The sequence below is a fragment of the Humulus lupulus genome, chromosome 5 (assembly GCF_963169125.1).
Source record: "Humulus lupulus chromosome 5, drHumLupu1.1, whole genome shotgun sequence".
NCBI classification, from domain to species: Eukaryota; Viridiplantae; Streptophyta; class Magnoliopsida; order Rosales; family Cannabaceae; genus Humulus; species Humulus lupulus.
This window is the reverse complement of record NC_084797.1, coordinates 144,769,640-144,782,482: the sequence shown is the minus strand read 5'-3', so window position 1 is coordinate 144,782,482 and position 12,843 is coordinate 144,769,640.

Genomic DNA, 12,843 nt, shown 5'->3' with positions numbered 1-12,843 from the left:
TGTTGCAGCCTCTGGATATCCCAGAGTGGAAATGGGAAGACATCACAATGGATTTTGTGGTGGGCTTACCCAAGACTGTTGGTCAGCATGATTCTATTTGGGTGATAGTGGATCGCTACACCAAGTCAGCTCACTTCTTACGAGTGAGGACTACTTATACAGTTGACCAGTATGCAGATCTCTATGTGAGAGAGATCGTACGCCTCCATGGAGTGCCTAGGTCGATCGTGTCAGATCGGGACTCTACCTTTAATTCCAAGTTTTGGGGAAGTTTGCAGAAGGCCATGGGGACATAGTTGAAGTTCAGTACTGCTTATCATCCTCAGACAGATAGGAAATCTGAGAGGACGATCCAGATATTAGAACACATGCTGAGAACATGTGTACTGGACTTTGGTGGATCTTGGAGTAAGTATCTACCTTTGATAGAGTTCTCCTACAACAACAGTTATCACTCTACCATTGGAGTTACACCTTATGAGATGTTGTACGGTAGGAAATGCAGATCTCCCATTCATTGGGATGAGACAGGTGAAAGGAGATACTTAGGTCCTAAGGCAGTTCAGAGGACCAGTGAGGCCATTGAGAAGATTAGAGCTCGAATACTTACTTCTCATAGTAGTTAGAAGAGCTATGCAGATCCCAAGCGTAGGAACGTGGAGTTCCATGTGGGAGACTATGTCTTCCTTAGAGTCTCGCCATGGAAAGGGGTGAGAAGGTTTGGGAAGAAGGGCAAGCTGAGCCCTAGATTTGTAGGTCCATTTAAGATCCTGGAGAGGATTGGTCAGGTGGCTTACAAATTGGCCTTGCCTCCGGCATTGTCTGTCGTGCATAATGTGTTTCATGTTTCAGCTCTTCGAAGGTATGTATCTGATGTGAGCCATATTTTGAGTTATGAAGATCTGGAGCTTGAACCAGATCTATCCTTTGAGGAGCAGCCAGTTCAGATACTTGACAGAAAAGATAAGGTCCTCAGGAATAAGATGATACCTTTGGTTAAGGTATTGTGGAGGAATAGCAAGGTCGAGGAAGCGACCTGGGAGCTGGAGTCAGATATGCAGAGTAAGTATCCCGAGCTATTCAGGTAAATTTCGAGGACAAAATTTCTATAAGGAGGGGATAGTTGTAATGCCTCGAATTCTCCGATGTGGTTTAATGGCAGGATTATTAGGCCAGGAGGGCCATACTTGTTTAATTATGCCATTAAATGAATATATGCATGTTTATGTGAATTATATTATAATATGATGTTATATGCATGCATGTGGGTCCACATTTGAATATTAGGGTGTTTTGATAATTTGGCCCATTAAGGGTATGTTTGTGTATTTGGGTGCATATTGTGAATTGTGAGTGAGATCCCATTATTATGGAGATATATTCGAGCTATTAGGCATGAGACGGTCCTATATAATAGATGAGCGGTTTTGTCATAACGGAGTCAATTATTGGGTAATAGGAATGTTATTTGATGATAAATTGGGAGAATTTGAGATCAGGATGGAATTTTGGAAGTTTTGACTATAATGTCCCCAAGGGTGTTTTCGGGACCCCGAGCACTAGGTTTTATTTGAGGTTACTTAAGCTTGAAGTAGCTTGTCAGATAGAATGTACGTTAGAAAAACCTCTCGTTCTTCCCCGTAAGCTCATTTTCACCGTTCGAAGTGTTTTCGAAGATATCTTGAGTTCTAGGAGTCAGAATCAAGCGGGGATCGAGGCATAATGATCCTAAGAAAGATTAGAAGCTTCTTGACTGAAGGATTTGACGAGAAACAACCTAATTGAAGGTAATCTAAGTTTAAAGTTTTGAGTTTTTAGAGTTTCTAAGCTTTGAATTGGACTTTGTGAATTGTTGAGTTTTTGGTTGAATTGAGCCTTGGGTTTTGATGGTTTTAGGCCTCGGGATCATTCCTACTACTTGGACTAGTTTGGATTGATGTCCCGGAGGCTAGATATTGGTTTGGAAACCTATGTTGATCATTTTTATTGATGGTATCCTATATTTGGTTATGACTAGGTGACCACTAAGGGACTAAAGTTTGATTGTTCTCAAGGGTCATTCTTTTAATCATTCTAGCTCGAATCTGAGGTAAGAAAACTACACCCTTTGTATGTGACATGCATGATTGTTATTGAGGCATGTTGGTTGATAAATGTGGACATGGGTTGCATATTAAATGCAAGCAAGTATCGTTTACTTGTATATGGTACTGACTAGTTAGGGATACTGACCTAAGTGTCAGAAACAGCAATAGCATCCTGAACGCGGGGCCGAATGAAGATTAGATCTAATCGATATCAGTGTTGAATGACTCTAAGGCATTAACGCTGGACCGACCCTAAGGTCGATTACTTATAAGCGCTTGGGTTGTTTAAGACTAGTTACTGAGAACCAGGGCCAAAGGCCTAGGTGACCGTTTGTCACATGGCTAGGGAATGATGTTCCAAGGTTATGACTCTATGGTCATGAGGAAGGTTATGTTGGTGACTAATCATCATGCACCTATCCTGTTTAAGATAGTGAAAGGTTCACTTATCCGTTAAGCCCCAGTGACCCTACCGTCACAAGGCTAAAGGAAGTTATACCCAATTTAGTGACTTTTGCGACTGTCACCTATCTGTTTTGAACTGATAGTCGTGAATGATTATTACGATCATTTTTTATATTATATCATGCTATATTATGTTTTCTTGCTGGGCCTTGGCTCATGGGTGCTATGTGGTGCAGGTAAAGGGAAAGAAAAGCTCACCCAGCCTTGATTGGAGAGCTTAGGTGGTGATGTTTACATATGCGGCCGCTTAACCACCACGGCCAAGGAGTTCTCAGAGGAACTAGGGGGTTTACCCTATTTTTGCCGCTTAGGTCGGCGGGGTTGTAAATTTGAAATAGTAGTGACCTTTTTGTACTATAAAAAACTTGTAAATGTTTTGATTAGCTCATGAGCAGTTTGTATACTCAATGAAATATATCCTTTCCTTTTTATTGGTTTTCCACCTTAGCCTGTTAATAACACTTAGAGCACGTTTTTAACCAAAGGACTTGGGTAGCGGGTCAAATTTCCAGTTCACCATTCACCAGAATTGTCCTGGGGTAACCAGGGCATTACACACGTGATCCGCCAAGAGCCATTCATATAATGGGTGAGTCACGATCTCCGCCTTCAAGTGACGGTCTTGGTCGTTGGAGATCGAAACATCGCCGCCTCCACCTCCGCCTCCGTCTCCGCCTCCGCCTCCGCCTCCGCCTCCGCCTCCGCTCAGACCACCGCCTGAACTAATGTTCATGTTTCCAACACTGTTCAACATTCCCAGCCCTCCTTCTTGCATTGGTACACCTAGCTATGAACTCATTAGTACCAAAACCATAGTAGTGGAGTACACCCTCTTCAAATTTGAAGAAAAAAAATCGAAGGAGAGAGAGAGAGAAGAACAGAGAAGGGTTTTATGGATTTTCAGCCTTATTATATGTATGTGTATATATATTGGGATCTGAGACGCAAAACTTTATGCACCAATTCTAAGAGATACAGAGATTTTTCATACACAGAGAAAGAGGAAGAAAAAAAAAAGAGAAAGATGGGGTTTTTTTTCTTCTCACTTTTTGTTTTTGTTTTTGTTGGGTTCTGTTTCGTTTGATGGTTTTGAGAAAAGTGAGTTCAGAGAGTTGAGAAGAGAAGGGAGCAAAACGGAGAAGTCGAACGATAGGAAACGAAGTGAATGAGAGATAGAGAAAGAAGACAGAGAGAGAGGAGATTTGAGGGATGGAGGAGATTTGAAGCCGAACGACTGGAAACGAAGCAGGGATTGACTTCGGAGACACCGTAGTCGAAGAAGAAAACGGGGGAGTTCGAACAATGTAATTAAAAAGGAATTAGCTAGGAAAAAAATATAACTTTTACAAGTTATCGGTGGGCTCCCAAAATAAATTGCCGCCATTTTTTTCTTTTACCACATATATATATATGTCTATCATAATACTTTTTCAGTAGTATTATTTTCTTATGTTATGAAAAGGGATATTTGGTGTAGTGTAGCAAGGTACAGGGCAGCGCCCACTAGATACAGTGCTTTTCAGCCTGCATTTAGTGCTGGAGTGACTGCTCCTTCCCAGCCTGCCGAATCCAGTAGAGCTCCCGGCAGTAGTAAACATGGGGGAGGGCAAGGGCCGAAGGCCCAAGGGAAGTGGAACCGCACAGGCTGAGTAGGGAGCCACCTCTGGCGAGAAATATGTCTCGCAGTATTTTGAGTACACCGACTTGGTAGACTCCCGAGAAAACATCTTCATGGCCACGACGCAACATGTTCACTACAGGAAGCCGCAGCCCATCTGGAGAGACAAGGAAAGGCGGGATACTGGAAAATTTTGTCATTTCCACAACGACATAGGTTACCACACCAATGAATGCCTCTAGCACAAGGACAAGATCGAGAATCTTATCATGCTAGGACATCAACACCAATATGCTAAGGGTGGAGCACGTCAGGCACAACCCCCCGCAGCAGGACTGCTCGTACAACATGTTGTTCCACAAGTTTCAGCAGTTGCTCATGTGGTCCCACCACATTCAGTGGCCCAAGGACCTCCTCCGGTGAACGGGTGAGTGGGAACCATCTCGAGAGGACCCCACTAGGGTGCTACCTCCCAAAGCTCACATAATAGGTATGCACGAGCTTTAAATCATGATGATGAGGTGATGGTTTTGGCTCAGTTGCCTGCCCAAATGCCCTGAATGACTGACCAAGTCATAACATTCTTCGAATATGATGCTCGGAGAGTGCATTTCCTGGACCATGACCCGTTGGTAATTGAGAGCCAAATCTCCAACAAAATGGTGGCACAGATTCGGGTAGACAACGGGAGTTCGGTGAACATCTTGTTTAAGTCAACCTTCGAGAAGATAGGGCTGACCACGACATACTTGTCCTCGTGTACTTCAACACTCTATGAATTCTCGGGAGAGGCCCTCACCAGGCTTTCAAATACTACACCTATGTGGTGGTAGACTGTTCCTCGGCTACAATGCCATCTTGGGACAACCTGCACTGGTGGAGTTCGGAGCCGTCACCTCCATCTGCCATCTATGCATGAAGTTCCCCATGGAGGGAGGAATTTGTACGATCTGCGGAGACCAAAAAGAGGCGAGACAGTGTTACAATGTCTCCCTCAAATCTCCCATGATGGTGGTGGAGGAAGAAGGCCCCAAGAAGCTCGGGAAGTGGCTCTCAAGGGCAAAGTGGACAAGCTCCTCTCCAACAGATTTATCCAAGAATCCTAGTACCCCAGGTGGCTGTCCAATCCTGTTCTCATGCCCAAGCCAAATGGCACCTGGAGGACATGCATTGATTTCTCGGACCTTAACAAGGCTTGTCCGAAGAACTGCTTCCCACTCCCCAAGACAGACTAGATGGTCGACGCCACCTCTTGCTATGAGTTGTTGTCATTCATGGACGCATAGTTAGGATATAACTAGATATCCATGCACATCATGGATCAGGAGCACACTAGCTTTCGAATTGATAAGGGTGTCTACTGTTACATCGTGATGCCTTTCGGACTAAAAAATGATGGCGCTGCCTACCAGAGAGTGTTTAACAAGATGTTCAAAAACCAGTTGAGGAGAAAAATGGAGGTTTATGTGGACGATATGCTGGTCAAGTCTATGACCACCCCTGACCATGTGGGTGACTTGATTAAGGTTTTCACAGTGCTCTACCAGTTTAGGATGAAATGAAATCCCCAAAAGTGCACATTCGGGGTTGCCTCCAGTAAGTTCCTAGGCTTAATTGTCAGTGCTCGGGGAATTGAGTCAAAACCCGAGAAGATCAAGGCCCTAATCGAGATTCCATCTCCACGAAAGCATAAGGACATGCAAAGCCTAATAGAGAGGATTACAGCTTTGAGTCATTTTGTCTCCAAGGAAACGGACAAGTGCATCCCTTTCTTCATTGTCCTCCGAGGAAGTCAAAGATTTAAGTGGTCAGAAGAGTGCGAACAGGCATTCCAATAGCTCAAGGCGCACATGGAAAATCCTCTGATTCTATCCAAGCCCGTAGACGGAGAGCCTCTCATGCTCTATATGGTTGTCTCGGAGCATGTCATTAGTGCTGCTTTGGTGCGGGAAGAAAGTCGTATCTAGTACCCCATCTATTATGTTAGCAAAAGACTCCTCGGGGTAGAGTCTAGGTACCCACTGATGGAGAAGTTGACTTTCTTCTTAATGGTGGCCTCTCGAAAGCTAAGACCTTACTTTCATGCACATCTGATTAAGGTCCTCACAAACCATCCCTTCAGACAAGTCCTTCAAAAACCTGAGTTGTTGGGAAGACTCTTGAAGTGGTCGGTGGAGTTAAGTCAGTTCGACATCATCACCGAGTGCATAGGGAATCAGGAGAAGACTAATGGTACCCAGTGGTCGGACCAGCCTGGAAGCTATTCATAGACGTGTCTACGAACGAAAATGGTGTCGGGGCTAGAATTATTTTGGTTTCCCCCGAGGGGCATAGGGTGCATAGTGCCCTCTGCTTTGGGTTTAGTGCCTCTAACAATGAAGCAGAGTACGAAGCCTTAATTTCTGGGCTCTGCGTGGCACTGGAGCTTAAGGCCAAGGGCCTCGAGATCTTTAGTGATTCCCAACTTGTTGTGAACCAGGTTCTTAGAGAGTACCAGGCCTGGGGAACAAAGATGGCAGCGTACTTGGCAAAGATTCAAGAAATGTAGCATAACTTTTGAAGATTCACTATTCAGCAGGTGCCACGAGAGCAGAATTCCAATGTTGATGCCCTGGCTAAGTTGGCCACAACTAAAGATGTTGAGTTGATCAATGTGGTCCCCATTGATTACTTGGAGTCTCCGAGTATGTCAGCTCCAATCGAGGTCGGGTCTATTCAATCCCAAGATAGGTGGATGGAGCCAATAGTTAAATATCTCATCTCCAGGGAACTGCCCCAAGATAAGAAGACAGCTCAGATGTTGCTTTATCAAGTGCTGAGGTACATAATCATGGACAACAGACTTTATTGTCAAGGTTACTCTTTGCCTTTTCTTTGGTGTGTGTCCAAGCAAGAAGCCAGTCTGATACTTCGAGAAGTACAAATGGGTTTTTGCGGGGATCATGCTTGGGGGCAGAGCCTTTCCAAGAAGATCTTAAGGCAAGGATACTTTTGGCCCACCATGAATGGAGACGCGATGGATTATGTCAAGAAATGAGACAAGTGCCAGCGCTTTGCCAACATCCCCTGAGTGCCTCCAAATGAGCTTACACAGATGACCAGCCCATGGCCTTTTGCTGTCTGGGCATCGACCTTATCAAGTCCTTGCCTACAAGGAAGTGAGGAGTGAAATATTCCATAGTGGTCATCGACTACATCACAAAGTGGGTCGAGGTCGAGCCACTCGCTACGATCACCTCTAAAAAGGCCTTGGACTTTGTCATCAAGAACATCATTTGCCGGTACGGGCTCCCGAGGAAGATAGTCTCCATCAATGGATTGCAGTTGGATAGTGAAGTATTTACAGTCTTCTGTCAATGGCATGGAGTCATCAAGAGCTTATCCGCCATGGCCCATCCGCAGGCCAATGGCCAAGTGGAAGCAGTTAACAATACACTCAAGTCAACTTTGAAGAAAAGGTTGGAACAGGCAAAAGGAGCTTGGCCCGAGGACCTCCACCAGCCATTCACCCTTCTTGTTGGCCTACAGGTACGAGGTTATGCTCCCAACTAAAGCCGCAATCTCCACACACTGACAGGACACGTATGACCCAATCACGAACCATGCTTTACAGTGAGAATCTATGGACCTCATGGAGGAATTACGCGAAGCTTCTCAGCTTCGGGTACCATCCTACCAGCAGAAGGTAGCCAGGTATTTTAACTCCAAAGTGAAGGATAGAAAGTTTGGGGGCGAAGATCTAGTGTTGCGAAGAGTCTTCTTAGCCACCCGAGACCTCGGTGTAGGAGTGATGGGACCTAACTGGGAAGGCCCATATCAAGTCGAGAGCGTTGTTTGTCCGGGAACATACAAGTTCGCTCGACTAAATGGGGAGTTGATTCCTCATGCCTGGAATGTCGAGCATCTTCACTGGTATTACCAATGATATGAAAAGCAAACATTATTTCTTTCTTTTATACCCCTTATAGCCTTCGGGCACATTTAATAAAAATCGTGTATGTAAAACACAGTAAGAAATTTATTGTCTGCTTATATTTTTTGGCTTCCTTTATTCTATTAATGCTATATGAAAGCACCCACTCGCCTGGACAAGTAATCGCAGACTAGTCTCCGATCACTTGAGGGCATGGAGTTAGGGCAGCATTACGCCTCACAGGGAACGACCTAGAAAACAAAACTTTTCAAGAGCAATAAGCCTAGCGTCACCACCCTGAGAATAGAAAATCCTAGGAAACTAATTGAATCTAACCTGGGAGATTAAGCAGAATAGGATTAACACCTAGAAATTAGACTATCCTAGTAGTGCAAGAATAGAGTTTGGTCACCTCCTGTGGACATCGAGCCCGAGAAGTTCTGACCAAGTCTCTTTATCTTGAGATGCGAATAGAAGGCCAATATCAAGGCCACAAAGAACAATCATGATGCAAATAGGCATTTAAGAAAATTATTCACATGCAATAGCAATGCTAATAAACACGCCTTAACATATTCACATAACAGTCATGGACCAAGCCCTATCAGTATATCTCATGCTTCCTATTAATCTTTCAGATAAAGCATTTATATTTCATTTAAACATATAATCACATACATGGTTACCAAACCCTGAGTCAAGCTTGGCTTTAGCGGTGAGGGTACATGCCCAGGCAGTCTTCAGGAACCCTTAAACCTAGACGACTCTGATACCAAGTTGTAACGCCCTGGGTATCCAAGACCATTACCCCGTGTGTTTAAAATAGTGCAAGACATGCTAATCAGGTCCTTTCAACATAAATGTGTCTCTAAAGTCATTTGACAGATTAGGGTTAAAATATTTCAATTATAACATGATTGGTTTTTATTAAAATAAGAGTTCTATACATGGCATCCCCAAAATAAGGTTTACATGGTGAAAACAACTCTCAAAAGTTAATACAACAAAGCTAGTCTAAATGGAAAAATACAAGTTTGAACTCTAGTTCCTGTAATTCCCTCGGTCGTGGCGGTCGAGCAGCTATCGATGTACACTCTGCCCCCAAAGCTCTCCAACTCATGGTTGGTCCAGCTTCCCTTTGCCTTTACATGCACGACGTAGCACCCGTGAGGCAAGGCTCAACAAGAAAACCATAATCAACAAGCACATATAGCAACAAGAGCATATAACAACTTCAATCCAATCAATTCGATTAATCAGCAGAATGCAAGTATTACGTGAGGCATCGATAAACATATACTTTCAAACATATAATAACTCAATCAGTAATACAAATATTTAGGTGTCGGCGCCCTTAGGCCAAGACCTCTAGTTATTTAGCTGATCCCGGCTCGCTTAGACCGAGTTGCGTTCAGTACACTAATCATCAGCCCCAGCACCCTTAGGTCGTACTTTCACATCACACATAACATGTATATAATTCACAAAGCACATATGTTCCATTGCAGGGAATCTCAGTCCTGCTCACAACCACTTGGGTGCGGTTTTCTTACCTCAAGTCCTTAGCAATGGATGAAGAACGCTTCCGAGCATGATCCTCAATCCTAAACCTTAACGTTAACCCTAGTCATAAGCAACAATGGATAACTATCAAATTATAATCCAATTCAATGTTTTGGAAACAAATACTAGCCTCTGGGACCTCGAATTCCACTAAATTGGGTAGTAGAATTCATCTCGAGTTCTTAAGTTTAAATCCTCGAACCTAAAAGCCAACCTAGGCCACGGCTGCCAAGGCGGGCCGCGACCTGCCCCTAATGGTTGCAGCGCGCCTCAAGTCAAAAACGCAGCCTCTTGCTTCTGGGGGTAGGCGGGCCGTGACTTGCCCTCTAGGGTCGCAGCTTGCCAATAAGTCAGCAGCCCTCCGAGGGCCTTCTGGGGCACATGGGCCGCAGCACCCATGAACTGGGTCGCAACACACCCCCGTGAACCCAGAAATCCATGGGTTTTCTTAGCATTTTTCCCAGCTACAACCCAATTATACACTAGATTAAGAATTGAACCACCATGTCACAATATCCCACTCAAAGCTTCACAACCTCCTTAAATTCTAACCTAAAGCCCTTCTAATAACCCATAATTCATCAAAATTTCTTTGAAACTTAGAAGCTTAAAACACTTAAACTAACAGCAAATTCTACCATTAAATCACAACTGAGTCCTTACCTTAATGATGTTGGTGTTGTTCCTGAGCTGCACTTTAGAGTCCTAGCCTTAGTTTCCCCTAGCCTTATACTACAATTCTTCAAAACTCCCTTAGGAAACAAGAAAGGGAGAGAGAGAACGTGAATGAGAGGGAGAGAGAATTTGAGAGTGTTCTGGTGGGTTCTGTCTATTTTCCTAGAGACTTACTGAGTATATCTCTTAATTAAAAAGGACTAAATTGCTCCTTATACTAACCCAGCCACTTAGTTGCCCATAAGGGCATATTGGTCATTTTCCACCTGTTTCTCGCTAACTCCTCGAGTCGTCCCACCAATTCCCAATTAATTCCGTCATGTCCAACTAATTATCAAATACTTACCTAGTACTCGATATATCCCAAATATGTGTTAAGTTTCCCAAAATACCCCTAGGCTCACCCTGAGCCGGGTATTAAACCTTGTTGTGACTATTCCGCTAATTTGCTCACTAGGATTGCCTCGAGCCGCATACTGCAAATATATCCACATAATAATGTGGTCTCAACCATTTAACACATATAATCACACTTATGCCCTTAACGGGCCAAAATTACATATAGGCCATTATAAACAATAACGGGCCCACATGCATATTTAATACTTATGAACATGCATATAAATATATTCATATCATCATATATATCATGTCTGCCACATAGTCATGCATCTAATCAATTAATCACACATATCCAATTATGCCCTTTTGGCACGTTAATCAATGCACTAAACTACATTAGAATTTTTGGGTCGTTACAACTATCCCCTCCTACTGAGAATTTCGTCCGCAAAATTTACTTGATCCCGCATAGCTGATTCAAGCTCCCAGGTCGCTTGCTCGACCTTGTTATTCCTCCATAATACTTTGACTAAGGAAATTGTCTTGTTCCTCAAAAATTTATCCTTCCTATCTAGGATCTGAACTGTTCACTCCTCATACGATAAATTGGTCTATAGCTCTAGACACTCATATCCCAACACATGAGTAGTATCTGAGATGTACTTCCAAAGCATAGAGATGTGGAATACGTCGTGAACTCCTGATAAAAACGGTGGTAGATCCAATCTATAGGTTACCTTCCCGATCCTCTCTAGGATCTCACAAGGTCCTATGATTCTAGGGCTCAACTTGCTCTTTTCCCAAATCTTCTCACCCCTCGCAGTGCTCAAACTTGCAAAAACACGTGGTCCCCTACCTGGAACTCCATGTCCCTACGCTTAGGATCAACATAGCTTTTCTGTCTGCTCTGCAAAGCAATCATTCGAGCTTGAATCTTCTCAATAGCTTCGTTAGTCTTCTGAACCATCTCCGGCCCCAAATACCTCCTCTCCCACATTTTATCCCGATGAATGGGCAATCTACATTTCCTTCCATATAACATTTCATATGGAACAACTACAATCGTTGATTGATAACTATTGTTGTACAAAAACTCAATCAACAGGAGGTACTTACTCTAAGACCCCTCAAAGTCTAGCACACACGCTCTAAGCATGTCCACCAATTTCTAAATTGTCCTCTTAGACTGTCCGTCTGTCTGAGGATGAAAGGTTGTATTGAACTTCAGTTGAGTTCCCATAGCTTTCTGCAAACCACCCCAAAACTTGGAGGTAAATATGGAATCCCAGTCTGATACTATCGATTTAGGAACCCCATGGAGACGTACAATCTCCCTCACATACAACTCCGTGTACTGATCTACAATATAGGTCGTTCTCACTGGCTTGGTGTATCTATCTACTATCACCCACACCGAGCCGTGTAGCCCCACTGTCCTGGGTAAACCTCCCACAGAATCCATGGTAATATCTTCCCACTTCCACTCGGGAATACCCAAAGGCTGTAACAACCCCGCTGGTTGCTGGTGTGCAGCCTTTACCTACTGACAGGTTAAACACTTGGCTACGTACTCAACCACGTCCTTCTTCATCCCAGGCCACCAATATAAAGTTTGTAGATCCTGATACATCTTCATGGTGCCTGGATGGAGTGAGTATGGTGTAGTATGGGATTCATCAAGTATCTCTCGCTTGATACCCATATCCATCGAAACACAGATCTGATCCTTGTACCATAGTAAATGCATCTCCTTAGCCATTCCAGCTAGGACATTTCCTCTAACCTTCTACAACTGTGCATCATTCATCTGACCCGCTCTTATTCTCTCCAAGAGGGTAGACTGCAAAGTAATATTGGCCAACTGGCCCACAACCAACTCTTTCCTTGCTCTAGTCATCTCCTCAGCTAATTCCTTCACTACACCAAATACCCATTTCCATAACACATGAATATAATACTAATCAAAAAGTATTATGCTAGAGTACTATAATGGGGCCACTTTATGAAAAAAGGGCGGTAATAATACACCATCCCGCGCCACTTAGCATTTTTTTTTCATTTGTGACCTGAAAATTTGTGAGACCCGAGAGAGACCCAATTCCTTCAACATTTCAGAGCTCTCCTTCAACAGACCCATTTCCTCTCCTTCAACATTTCCTCTCCTTCAACAAACCAACTTC